The sequence below is a fragment of the Rutilus rutilus genome, assembly GCF_951802725.1.
Source record: "Rutilus rutilus genome assembly, chromosome: 3".
NCBI lineage: Eukaryota > Metazoa > Chordata > Actinopteri > Cypriniformes > Leuciscidae > Rutilus > Rutilus rutilus.
The window spans coordinates 57,998,607-58,012,086 of NC_140211.1; the positions used below are offsets into that span (position 1 = coordinate 57,998,607).

Consider the following 13,480-nt stretch of genomic DNA (forward strand, 5'->3'; position numbering starts at 1 on the left):
ATTTGATCTGGTGCATTATGATGAATTGTTCATTGCAACCTTGCCAGCACACCGATGGATGAAACCACAATATGCTCTGTTGCAACATCACTTGTCTTAACTGTCCTTCAGTCCAGCCCAGTCAGCATTGATGCTCCTGCAAACCACCACTTTACTCTTCAATTGACCCCAGTAAAGAGCAGCTGAATTATGAATGAACAGACGGTAATAGTTTTCCCAACAGCTGAATGTCTAAAGGTGAAACCGCACTGTGGCCACAGACTATCCTTAAACATTACCACCAAACAGCCCTACAGCTTTTACAGGCAAATATCCCTGCGCACCGACTAAGAGAACGCCATTCATTAATCAAAATGATTCAGTTTGCTTTCATAGAAGAGTCAGTATATGAAGAGGAGACATTGGTAGTGTGCTGATATGGAGAACTTGTTTGAGGGTCTTTAGAGTCAGTGTTACTATAAACTGCTACGCTTACAAGTTAGTCAACTTTTTCTTTTTTTTTCTTTAAGACCGTTCATAATAAGTCAGCTACATAAAAATGTAGATTGTTCTAATTTGACACTGATAGTTGATCATACTAGTTCTTAAAGGGACAGTTCACTCAAAAATAAAAATGTTGTCCTCATTTACTCATCCTTATGTTGTTCAAGACTATGAGTGTCTTTCTTCTGCTGAACACAAAAGAAGAGATGTTAAGAAATGTTGTTAACCAAACAGTTGACAGTAGCCATTGACTTCCATAGTTATATTTTTCCTATCATTAACTGTCTGACTACTGACATTTTTTAAAATATCTTCTTTCTAGTTAAACAGAGGAAAGAAACTCAAACAGGTTTGGAACAACATAAGGGTGAGCAAATGTCGACAGAATAAAATTTTTTGGGTGAACTGTCCCTTTAAGACACAGTCTTAACATAATGGCTATGTTTATGCAAATTGTTGACAAAAGCTAAATACATATGCTTAAAACATTAAAAACAATTATGCACCAAAATCATTGTATGCACACTGACTACTTCATGATTTGCACTCACTGTGAATCTAGTTTAGGACAAAAAAAAAAAAGTGCAATGCAAACTGTCAGTGCAACACTCGGCGCTGATCTGCAGTGAGAACTCACTTGTGCTGTCGTGTGGAAGGTGTCAGCTTCTGTGTGGCAGAGATCTTAGGTTTACTATACTAGTGTACAGGACAGCTGTTTTCAGGTTAGGAGAGTGTGTCCTTGTGGCAGTGACTGGAATGAGAGCAGGGACATGGTGTGCACTGGAGGTAATTATTGTAATTTGAGTGCGGGTGCAGGTGAAGTTTGCCGTCTCGTAATTAACGAGAGGAGCAGATGGCGGTGGGCGGGAGATGGTGTGTCGGCAGACGGCCGGTAAAGGGGGGAGGGAGAGAACGAGAGAACGAGGGGTCAGCCTGCGATCAGTATAAGCACCTGATCGGCCAGGTAGCCTGACTGTCACCTGCGAGAAAGACCTTCACGTGGCGGGAAAAAAATTCTGTTAAATTTACGGTAAAAAAAAAAAATGGCAGCAATTTACCGTGAAAAACTACATTTGAGGTTTTACAGACTTATTATCTGACTTATTTTACAGAATTAACTATCTGATATAATCACCTGCGAGAAAGACCTTCACGTGGCGGGAAAAAAATTCCGTTAAATTTACGGTTAAAAAAAAAAAAACGGCAGCTGTGGTTTCCAGCAATTTACCGTGAAAAACTACATTTGAGGTTTTACAGACTTATTATCTGACTTATTTTACAGATTTAACTATCTGATATAATCACCTGTGAGAAAGACCTAGCTAACACAACACGTGGCGGCAGAAAAAATACTGTTAAATTTACGGTAAAAAAACGGCAGCTGTGATTGCCAGAAATTTACCGTAAAAAATACGGTAGCAACATTTAAGGTTTTACAGACTTAACTTAAATGTACAGTAAAAAAAACAAAACATATTTCATTATCTGATATAATCACCTGTAAGGTTCGTTAGTTAACTAGTCATTAGTTAACATTGTGATGTGCTGGGGACATAAAAAGGGCTTTTGCGTTCATAATGTTGGTACACCGGTTCGAATCTGGCATGCAGCATATCCTGATCCCATTTCCGTTAAATAGAGCGACATAAGATATGTTTCCATCCACCTATGTTTTTTTTGTATGCACATTTTGAATTGCATAAAAAAACAATGCAAATAAATTCTAAAAATGCGTTTAAAAAGTCAATTGAGGCGGATACATTTTTTATCCGATGAGCAAAAAAATACAATGGAAACACATTTACTGAATAAATCCCTCAATGTGCATCAAGAAACATTGAGGCTGTGATTGGATAACTGGAGTAGCCAGCGGACCAATGGCATCGCAGCATCTCTAATGTTGGTTTGGTGTTTCTGAAACGCCGGAGTCGAAGTGTGTGATCAGAATGATTTGGTTTAATTCCCTCCAGAAGCGTCTCACACACACGAGTGTGTTCCCGAACACCAGCATCCGAACGCCAGAGAACACGACAGCGTTTACTGTGTTTCGTCTGACGCTCTGAGACACACTCGTTTATGATGGAGAGAAAAAGAGCCAGGTTAAAGTAACGTGCATTTTTATTACTGATATCTAGAGCTGTCAGATCACACACTCATCCTAATTCCCATAATGCATTGTGCGGTCCTGAGCAGGTGGGGATGACCGCAAGCTTTACAAGAGAGGTGTTTGAACCTGTTTTGTTTATTTGTCGACGTCTTTAGAAGAGCTCAGTGGAGATTATCCTGGTCATTAGCTGCCACAGAGAGCACTTATGTGTCACTTATGTCCTGGTGTGAGGAAATGAATCTCAGACTGGGTTAAAGACCCCCCCCCCCCCCCCCCCCCCCCCCTTTCCAAAGTTGCATGTATTGAAAGGAATGCCACGCTGCATAAAATAAAAAAATCCATAATTTCACAGTGTGCACCACAAAATCAATGGGATACAGGAAGAGTTTAGAGATTGCAGGCAAAAGTGGCACAAATCTGATTCAAAACAGTGTGAACAGCACAAAGCACACATAATCTGATCTTTTCTGATTTGGACTACATGCATATTTGGTCCTGAATCAGATGCATGTCTGATGTTTTGCAGTGCAACATTTACATCACTCTAGATCGACAACTCTACACTCCAATAGACTTTACATACAGGGAGTTCTTTGGTCACTTGGTTAATATGGAAGACGGCAGTGAGGTTAGTTATAGAACTTATAAGTATTACGGTGACGGCTCTATACAAGGGCAAACTTGAGGGAAAACTATATGAGGAAAACCTTGTCCCCCATCCTGAGATTTGAGATCGACAACTCTACGCTGATGGGAGTCGCTCCAAAGACTTTACACACTGCTAGGTCTTTGGTCACTTGAAATTCGCTGGCTTCTGCGGCACATCAATTTGTGGACTTCATTGGATTCCATGTTGCCTTCCGTATGAACGCGTGCCATCTTTGTTATTATTCTTTTGCACATGCGGATCAGTTCAGGACTGTGACTAGTTATATCAGAATCTGATATTGGCCACATAATGCGAACAGCCAAACAATTCAGGATAGGATTTCAAACCACATACAGATGTAGCTTGAAACGTTTCATGCAATTTTTTTTGCTGTTCACATTAACTCTGATCTGATTTCAATCAGATATGCACAAAAATCGGATTTGGACTGACAGTCGGAACGTAGCCACTCGCTCAGTCCATATTTAACATCTAATGAATGTCATATTTGATCAGCCTCCTAGTTAAGTGATAAATACACTGAGTCTCAGTACCTACTCAGGGGTGAAGGCTGTATAAATCCGACTGTTATGGCAAATTGCCCCATCCGGTCATCCTACGGTGCCGACCCCGGGCTCCCAGCGGGAGTGCCAGTGAGAGGGAGCAGCAGGGATGGGCTAGGGGGGCAATTGCCATAGTTTTAGCCCTGTTTATCCCTCCAAACAGTGGGAAAGACGGCGACGGTGCGGTGAGCACATGTGTTTGACATTACTGTGACATGGCGTCCTCTTTCGGGAGAAGGAGAATGTCAGAGAGCAGTGGAGCCGGCCAGCTTCCAAACATCTGGAGTAACAAAAACACATTTACGCCACATTGTAGGAGTGGGGAGTTCACCTCTGAGAGAAAACCACATCACTCTCAGAGACACTCGCTCTACTTGTCTTTCCTTTGCCCATTTGTTCTCACAAGAAATGGTGTTGTCCTATCTTAAAAACACAATTAGTCAGCTTTATAAAAGATTGCATGTAAAATAGATTATGGGCATTAAGTCTGGTCCACTCAGTAGGCTTTTGAGGCCGAGACCCGCCCACTTAGACAGGAAGAGATTGTCTGATTGACATTTACATTTACATTTACATTTACATTGACATGTGAAGTGACCAATCACATGTTTAAGAGGGGGTAAATCTGAAATCTCCAAAACTTAATATAGAAATGTGCTCAAGGGTTTAGTTTAATTGCTGTTAAAGGTGCAGTAAGCAATTTCTGAAAAATGCTGTTGAAAGTGGATTGGACTGAGCAGCACAACACACTTGTAGCCAATCAGCAGTAGGGGGCGTGTCCACTCATGATGGGGAAGGAGAGAGAGTGAGCCAATCAGCAGTAGGGGGCGTGTCCACTCATGATGGGGAAGGAGAGAGAGTGAGCCAATCAGCAGTAGGGGGCGTGTCCACTCATGATGGGGAAGGAGAGAGAGAGCCAATCAGCAGTAGGGGGCGTGTCGGCTCATTATGTGGTGAAGAGAGAGTGAGCTAGAGAGAGATTTGATGAAAGATTGTAGAAAGAGAGATGGCTGAGAGACATTACAAAAGAGGAAAGCATTTTTGTTCTTCCTTGTCGTTTGTTCGTCATCTTTGCTTAATTTTTCACAAAGCATTATTTTGCCTTGCTTCAGCTATGATAAAGACACATCCAAAGACACACACGCATTGCGTTTCCTGCATTTTGGGGGCGGAGCAATGAAGGGAGGGGGCGTGTTTGTTTGGGTTGATTTCAAATATCATCAGTGTTCAATAACAATTCGCTTACTGCACCTTTAAGTGCCTTGCATATCTTTAATTAATTAAAGAAGTTCTCAAACACTGCCAAAACCAGCAGTTAGATCTTGAAGCGCACATTGTCTCCCATCAGACTTACAGAAATCTGTCAGCCAATCAGGTTAAAGCTTACATTTTTAGAAAGCTCTCGTCAGAGATACGGACACATTTCTCAAAGAAATGAGAGACTGCTCAGGCTGATGTTGCAAGATTGTTGGATCCTCATTTCTCTGTAATGAAAAACAGACGTGATCTGGTCAAACTGGGGACATTGTAAACCTCGTTGAGAAATGGCTCCCATTATGATTCGGCTTGTTTTGTTTGGATGATAAGCAAACTCTTGGTAAATAAGAAGGTGGGGGGGGGGGGGGGAGGAGGATAAAAGGATAAGTTGCCAGCGGAAGTATGGCTGAGAGACAGGGCACCAGCTGGAGTAATCCCTGCTGTAGAAGGGTTTATTAATCAAACAGTGTGGAAGTTCATATCAGCGCTCCTGTCTGTGATAAAGCTAGTTCCTCTCTCGCCCTCAGCCAGTTAGTTATCACACAGTTCTGAGTGGTAACTACAGATGAAGTTCAGTTATTAAGCCCTCACACACACATACAATTCTCCTCACAATGATGTTAAAGAATTGAGAAGGGGCTCTGGGCTGGATTGGGACCGGGAGACGTACGATGTAGCGTATTTTCACAAATTAAAGCAGCCGTTATCTCACGGAAACAGAAGCAGAGCGCCGGACTATCCTGTCATTCTTGAAATGGGTTTGAGCTGAATTTCACTGCGGCTCCAGTCTCTTACGAAGACCTTAATCTAACGCAGAGGTCTTCTCTGATCAGTTATTGTTCCACAACCAGGGATCCAGCAGAAGGAAGTTTAATTTCCATACAAAAAAAGGAACGTTTTCAAAGCAAATGGAATTGGGAGAAACATTTTTTTGTTGATACCAGAATGTTCCAGTTGGGGGGGGGGGGGGGGGGGGGGACTTTTAAGAGGATATTCCTATGGAAATGAATATAAATTCCTGCAGAGACTTTATAGTATCAAAAGTGTCTATTAAAAGGGGAGGGGGAAAAGCTGAATTGATCCCCACTGAGGACACAGCATGACCGAGAGAGAAAGACAAGGACAGGGAATTAATCATTATAATATTCTTGACATATTTAGATATTTAGCATATTTAGGCATTATTGCCTATGTAGGCTGCTCACTTGTATATTAATTTATATATATATTTTATCTACAGTTTATTAGGGATGCACAATATATCGGCCACCATATTGGTATCGGCTGATATATGTTAAATTTTAATGTTATCGTTATCGGCCCAATAAGAAAATTTGGCTGATATATTAAAGGCGATAAATAATGTATTATTTCCGTCAGCTGAGACACTTCAGATGCGCACTGTTCAACATGATGGGTTTGAATTGCTTGAAATATGATTGGAATCACTTAGAAAAGGAAAATACAGTAAAGTGCAACATGTGAAAGTGAATGAGTGAAAGTCTATCATAAAACATAAAATGAAAATTAATTGTGTGCTTGGGACATGGATTTAATGGTGAGGATCACTGTACCATTACTGCTTCAATAATTTCATTGAAGAAGAGAATATTAATCGATATACACTGTAGATAGATAACTTTGGTTATGTATATGTTTATCTGATTTTTTGTTTTGCATGTATGTGTGTGAGTTGAGCAGGTTATAGCCTTTTGTGCTCTATAAATCAGCAAGCTGTAATGACGCAAGAGCCAAAGCAAACAAGAGCAGTACTAGGCTACAGCTGGCCATAGCCTAAGAGAACGAGAGAGCGAGAGAGAGTGAATACAGTGGAGAGACAGCAGCTGTCAGGCCCGAATCGTGCACCTGTCTCACAGGAAGAGTCGGGCCACTATTTCCTGGATACGCCTCCTACGCCAAACACTTCTGCTGTTTTCTCAGAGAATATACGAGGGAGAGAGAGAAAAAAAGAGCTAGTTATCCGAGTCAGGGTGAAAAAAGGAAGTCAGTTGCTAGCAGAGCCAGATCCTGACTTATGACCCAGACTTTGAAATAGATATATTTTAGAATTAAATACCAGCAGTACTGTACAAAACATCATGGGAATCAGTGCACTGCATTCAACTGTAAACATCTCAAGTTAAAGATATCCTACATTGTTGCCTCATGACACATTTGGCAGTCTAATCAAATAGCGAGTCAGTGAGGTAACGGCTGATGGCATGAGGATATTATTGTGAGACATATTATTGTGAAATTTTGATGGATGTAGACCATCGTTTTGGTTTTTACTGTAAAAATAATAGGAGAACTATGGTACAATGCTATTCGGCCAGCAGAAGTGCACACAACCACTCTTTCCACTCATTGCATGTTCATCCTTCTCCCAGGTAATAGTCATCCATGTGACAGGATGTGACATCACTTCTAGCGCAGTAACAGATGGTGAGCATGGTAGCCTGGCGTTATAGCCAATCTTGTTTTTCTTCCAGTCATGTGAGCAGGAGATCTGCAGTGTGTGTGTGTGTGTGTGTACAGGCCCTGTGTGTTTTGCTTGGCACACGTCCTCTTTGTTTGTTAGGATTGTCAAGGCGGGTCCTCTGGAGGGCTTCTGTGTCTAATTCCCCAGCCGCCCCTCACGCTGCCTGTATGCAATTAACAGAGTAATTAAAAGCTTGATGAGCTAATTGGTGTTGGGTGAAGCTGCAGGTGTTTTGATTGGGGAGCTTGTTTGTGGAAGTGCGGAGAGCAAACAGATTCCTGTCATAGATCATTTTGTCTCTTTTTTCCCCCCATACTATAAAAGTAATACATGAGTTTAGGGAAAGCGAAGCTATTATAATTATTTATCAGCCTTGATGGGAAAACTGTAATCGTTCCATAACGATCGTTCCTGTAGGGCTGAAGGACAAGCATGTCTTATTATTTGTCCAAGCATTAATAAAACATTATGGCTCTCTTAGAAGAACAAAAATGTGTCATTCTTTTGTGTAGCTTAATGTTGTTTCCAGCATCAAGCAAACTCTCTCTCTCTGAAAGATGATGTTTAATGTAAAGAATTATGAAGAGAAGGATTTTAGGCCAGTGAGATTCTACAGTTCGACCATAAACCAATAGAAACCTCATCGCTTGTTGTGTTCGCATCTGCCAGTTGATGACAGAGATAATGTCATTTAACAGCGATGTGCAACAAGACATCTTGTCAGCCCAGAGTGTATGCCTAATTCATACAGTCTTTCACTTTCTTCCTCGTCTTTTACACATTTATTTTATCTTCCCCTCTCACTAAAGAACTCTGTGTCTTTGAATATCAGTTGACAGATGTGTTGGTGATGGCTGCATGCCTGCATTACTCTTGGTCCCCAGATGTCTGAGCTGAGGACGTTCCTGTGTGTGTGTGTGTGTGTGTCCTTGTGACAGTTATTGTTGTTCAGGTGTGTGAGCTTGAGCTCTGAACAACGACAGACACCGTGACCACCGCCTAAAGCACGACGGTTACTTCAGGCAGCAAAGGAAACAACTACAAACGCAACAAGTCCACAGAAGGGTGGAGGGACACCAGAGTCAGAAACGAGTCTTGGACTGTGAAACGGAGAGATTCTTCACACTGAAAATCCCCAGACCACTTGCATGAAGCTAAACAACAAGCACCTTCTTGTAAATTTGCTCTTGAATGTTCCTTGCTCATGCAGAAGTGGCCAAACACTCATCTCTGCATCTCGACTGGTGCCCAGCGCTGTCCTAACACACTCCAGATGGGCCGAGCTGGGGAGTTGTTCTTGGCACGTCCCGGCTCGGCTGAATGTCACAAATACTTTCCTTTATTTAGGAATGGCTAAGGCCGGGCGGCTGAAGAGAGGATAGGAGGGAGTAGGGTAGAGAGAAGCTCAGCAACATCTGGGTTTTATTAGCAGCCATTGGGAGAAATCTGAAAAGGAAGTTTTTTTCTTTCTTGCCTTTTTGGGTAGTGCTGGACTTTCCAGAGTCCTGACCACTGATTACACCCTCCCTGTGGAGAACAGATGGCATTGAGACTTAAGTACAATTTGATCAATAATCAAAATAAAATCCGAGAACGTATAAGAGCTAATCTAGCTTGTGTTTTGGATGCTGCTTCATAGCATGAGATCCTGATGTCCCAGTTTTCTCAACTTGCCTGACCAGCAAGAATTCCTAGACCAGTTTTACCAGCTTTATTCAAGCTGGTCCATCAACATGCACCAAATCAGCATAAACCAGCAAGATAAGAGGAAGCCCCCCTGAAGTAGACCATGACTTTGTTTTGAAGGACGTGTTCCTGAATCAGCATCCTTGTTGGTCAGTGGGGTCAAGGTTTGGCTGGCTAGTTTTGACAATTAGCTGAATGTTAGTACAGTAGATGCCATAATGAATCGTTCTGCCACTGGGAATGCTAATGGTTAGCTTTCTCCAGGTATATCTATTGCTACAGCTTTAGGGATAGGACACAACATTATTCTCAACTGTTCATTTCTCTCTGATTTTAGGCATAGGTAATGATTAGGTATAGGGTAGGGTTAGGACTATGTCTAGGACCTAGACATGGGACAAGGTTGCGGGTCCAGGAACACATCCTTCTTGGGTAAAACAGGGTAAACCCCCCCTTGAAAGTGTGTTCGGAAAACGATCTGTCAATCAACAGGTTTCCTTTCGCTCTGTTCATAAAGTGTTATAGTCAAGCTGAGCTGAGATATTCCCCTCTTACCACTTCTTAGATGAGGTGAAACCCAAGAGAACAGCATTCAGCGTACGTCTTCCTCATAACTGATGTGGATCTCTTTGGAACAGTGACAAGAGAATGTGTCTGTACACTCTTTAACACAACTGTACTGTGGTTATACACACACTGTTTTTGGTGACCCCGACATTCTTTCCCACACACACACGTACATGCTGGATGTCTCTCTCACACACATACATATACAGAGTCTCAGGGCCCAGGGGTCTGTTCAGCTTGTGACTAAATACGCATTTATTGCCATCTGAATGTTTGTTTTCTCAAAACATATTTGCTCAGCTGAAGACGCCTGCTTAGGCTCACAGAGAGTGTGTTTGTGTGTTGCGTGCTCTCTCACCCTTATTGTACTCTGAGTTGTAAATAATTGAGAGATAAGTTCGGTGTGGAGAGCACATGATGCCGGCCAATTAGATGTAGACAAGTTGACTTTCTAACTCTGTTCCAATACATAACGAGCTGCCTTTCAGTCCACTGCCTACAGTAAATAGGCAGCTAAGGGGTGAAGTGGATCCCCGTAAGAGTAGAGGTTGGTGTTCGAGTAGAAGACCCTCCTCCTGAACCTCCTTCGCATCGGAAACGCACATATGATGTGGTCTAGGTAACAATACACTTCCCATTCTAGGTCACACAGACTCCGACAAAGAGGAATATTGGGATAGAGTCCAGTCAGATGGCAATGTCTCTTTTTTTCAGCATGCAGAGTTTACAATATGGGCTCCGGTCCAGAGGTCTATAGAGGAGGCTTTGGGTGATGATGAGGGGAGATGGTGGGATGGCTGGGTTGAGGGATAGCGGACGGACGGGTCTTGAAGTACCGGCCAGGGGTCGAGGGCTGTAATCCTGCTGTTTTGATGAGAGGCCTCTGTTTGTGTGGACTCGGCAGCGGCCTGATGGGGAGCAGATGTGGGAAGGCAGGCGGTCGGGCACAGAGCCAGAGCAGCTGGGAGAAATTAAAAACAAGAGCATTCCTAGAGACTGGGGGAATTACAGAGGGTTGGATGGAGGGGAAAGGGGGGTGTGTGTAGTTACAGGGACAGGGAAAAGAAGCCATGTGAAATGATGAAGAAAGGGTTACCTTGAGGGGTTTTTATTGTGTTTGAGTGAAAGGTAGCACAGGACGAACTATAACGGCTAGAACAAGTGCCAGTGTGAGCAAGGAACCACGTCACACACACACACACACACACGTGTACCTAGCTATTTAAATGAGGTCATACACTAGACTTCTTCTGTTGTTATATAAGTCGTATTATTATGACTATAGAGTAACCTTAAAAGATCATTTTTGTCCAGTATATTTGCCTCTTTACTCTATTTAAAAACAGAAAACAGTACTTTATTTATGATTTACTTTAACTTTGATGGTAACCCTGGGCATCTTCAAAGAGAAGTTTATACTTCTAACTAAGTATAGCTAAATACAACCCTCACACACACACACACACACACACACACACACACACACACTAACTCTAAAAAGAGCAAATCACAGAAACCAGAATTCTGGGCCTGGATTCTTGTGTGTTTGGATCTTTATCTAAAAGCAAATGTCCGCTGATCTCAGAAGACTCCCAAAAAGTGTTGGAATCACAAACAGGAGCACTTTTGTGGTGTTTCCCCCCCCCCCCTTCAATCTGATTATAGCACAATAGCAGATGGACAAGGTTAGTTTTTGCTGGCCTATACGTGCGTTTTCCTCCAGACATCAAGCATATGGTCAGGGAGGAAGCCCAGAGAGACTGCTTTAACATCATTACAGAATCACAGCACTGAGGATCAAGTCACACATCTGTAGGAGGTCTGGTAAAAGCGTATTGCATTGTGAGCTAGATCTATTTGGCTTATTGATCTCACAGTGTGGCTCTTGTGCCTCATAAAGGTACGATTGACTTGCACATGCTTTATTCTTAAAGCTGTGTATGCTAGTTCTTAGTTGTTTCATTAAAATATCATCCCATGCTGGTCCCACACACACCTTATGCTGGTGACCAGCAATAGCTTTGTGTGAGTTATTCACTCTCTCCGTCTCTCTTACTATCTCCTAGAAGTCCCCCTGTAACCAATAATTGGATCCCTTACAAACTCATCTTTGATCAACAAAATAACATATTTAAAAGGGTTTTTTTCTTTTCTTGAAAATGAATATGCAAATGAGCCCCGCCTCCACTCACTCACTCAGCTCAGAGATCCACTGGTTGACGATCACACGTTGATCTGATTGGTTACAAGGTAGTTTGTGACGTCAGAAACACCAGCGATTTCAAAGCGTGTTTTTGAGACTGTCTTTGGTTCACTGCAGTTTTAAGGAGGAAATACTCAGCAATGGTGTCGACTTATGAACTTACACAGGGTTTGTCTTAAAGCATATTGAAAACACCACATATGCATAGGCATATAAACATAAACAACATAAAAAAAACGTGATTTTCACCACAGGGAGACTTAAAGGCTGTGTTGGAGATACAGTATTAAAAAGAGATTTTTATAGGTGGGCATATAAGTATAGTTTTACCAATAATGAAGCGGTCATTCTGTTCGGTTAGCAATGTCTCTCTTCATATCTTATCTAAGTAATTCTTTGTTTGGGCTTTATGGAAGCACAGATGGTCAGAGAAGGGGCTCATACATGGACTTTCTAATGTATTAAAAGTGAAATCCAGTGCCGTGTGTGTGTGTGTGTGTGTCCTACTGTGTCCTTTAGCTGGTCAGATTAATCAGATATCTGTAATCCCACAACAGGCAGAGCAGGGCCGACTTGCCTCTCTCACCTTGTGTCCGCGTATATCCGACAGCGCCTCGTTCTCTTTCCCAGTCCTCCTGTGGGAGTTCACGCCACTGCTTCAGGCCATGGCAACTTCCAGAATCCCTTGAGAATGCATGCGGGAATTACCATGTGTTGCTCCCCTAAGAGTACATTAAAAGAAGTGATTATGGCCTGTTGTTGTGTCAGGAAACGTTAAAGCAGAAGCCCTGGGAGTGAATGGATTTTATTAATATTTTTAAGTTTAAATCATTTCAGATCGTGCATATGGCTCCTGTTGAATACTAGCATCCATGTATCCTCGGGTTATGTGTGACTGATGTGTGTCAGTGTGACTGTTCTTTGTTTAATGTCCCCACTGAGACCGAAAGCTGTTGGGCCGAGTGACAGATGGACGGCCTGGGCTTGTGGCTTTAGCGAGATCTCTCTCTACCTGTCTACATTTGGCAATGACAGAGACAGTGATGCACTATTAACCCTAGTGCATATTCTGGCCAGTGCGACATTAGTCCTAATACCTTATGTTTATTGCCCTGGGGCAGCGCAAGTCGATCTTTCTCTTTACACATTTCCTTTATTTTATGGGTAACACTTTACAATAAGACAGCTGGGACATTCTTTGGTTAATAGTGTTCAGTGCTCGTCTGTGCTCAACTGGTCACTGTTGTCGCATGCAAAAACCAAATTGCGGCGCCTTGTGTGTAAACGTGCAGATTAAGGGCTGGTAATATTATGATAAGATCCTCTTCTTACGCCAGAAGGGGAGCGAAATCAGATCGGCTTTTTTTTTACATGCTTGCAGAGAAAGTCTCACCGAAACAAAGTTACTTTGGTTGTCACTTTTCACGTTTTTAGTTGTTTAGTTGGAAGATGCACCCGATTATAGCATTTAAGCACGGAAAAA

General features: G+C 42.3%; 1 protein-coding gene across 4 annotated transcripts in view; it reads left to right on the forward strand.

Annotated features, from left to right (window-relative positions):
• cbfa2t3 (CBFA2/RUNX1 partner transcriptional co-repressor 3) overlaps positions 1–13,480 on the forward strand; it is a 64,636-nt gene that overhangs the window by 18,137 nt on the left and 33,019 nt on the right. The gene's annotated exons all lie outside the window — the stretch shown is intronic.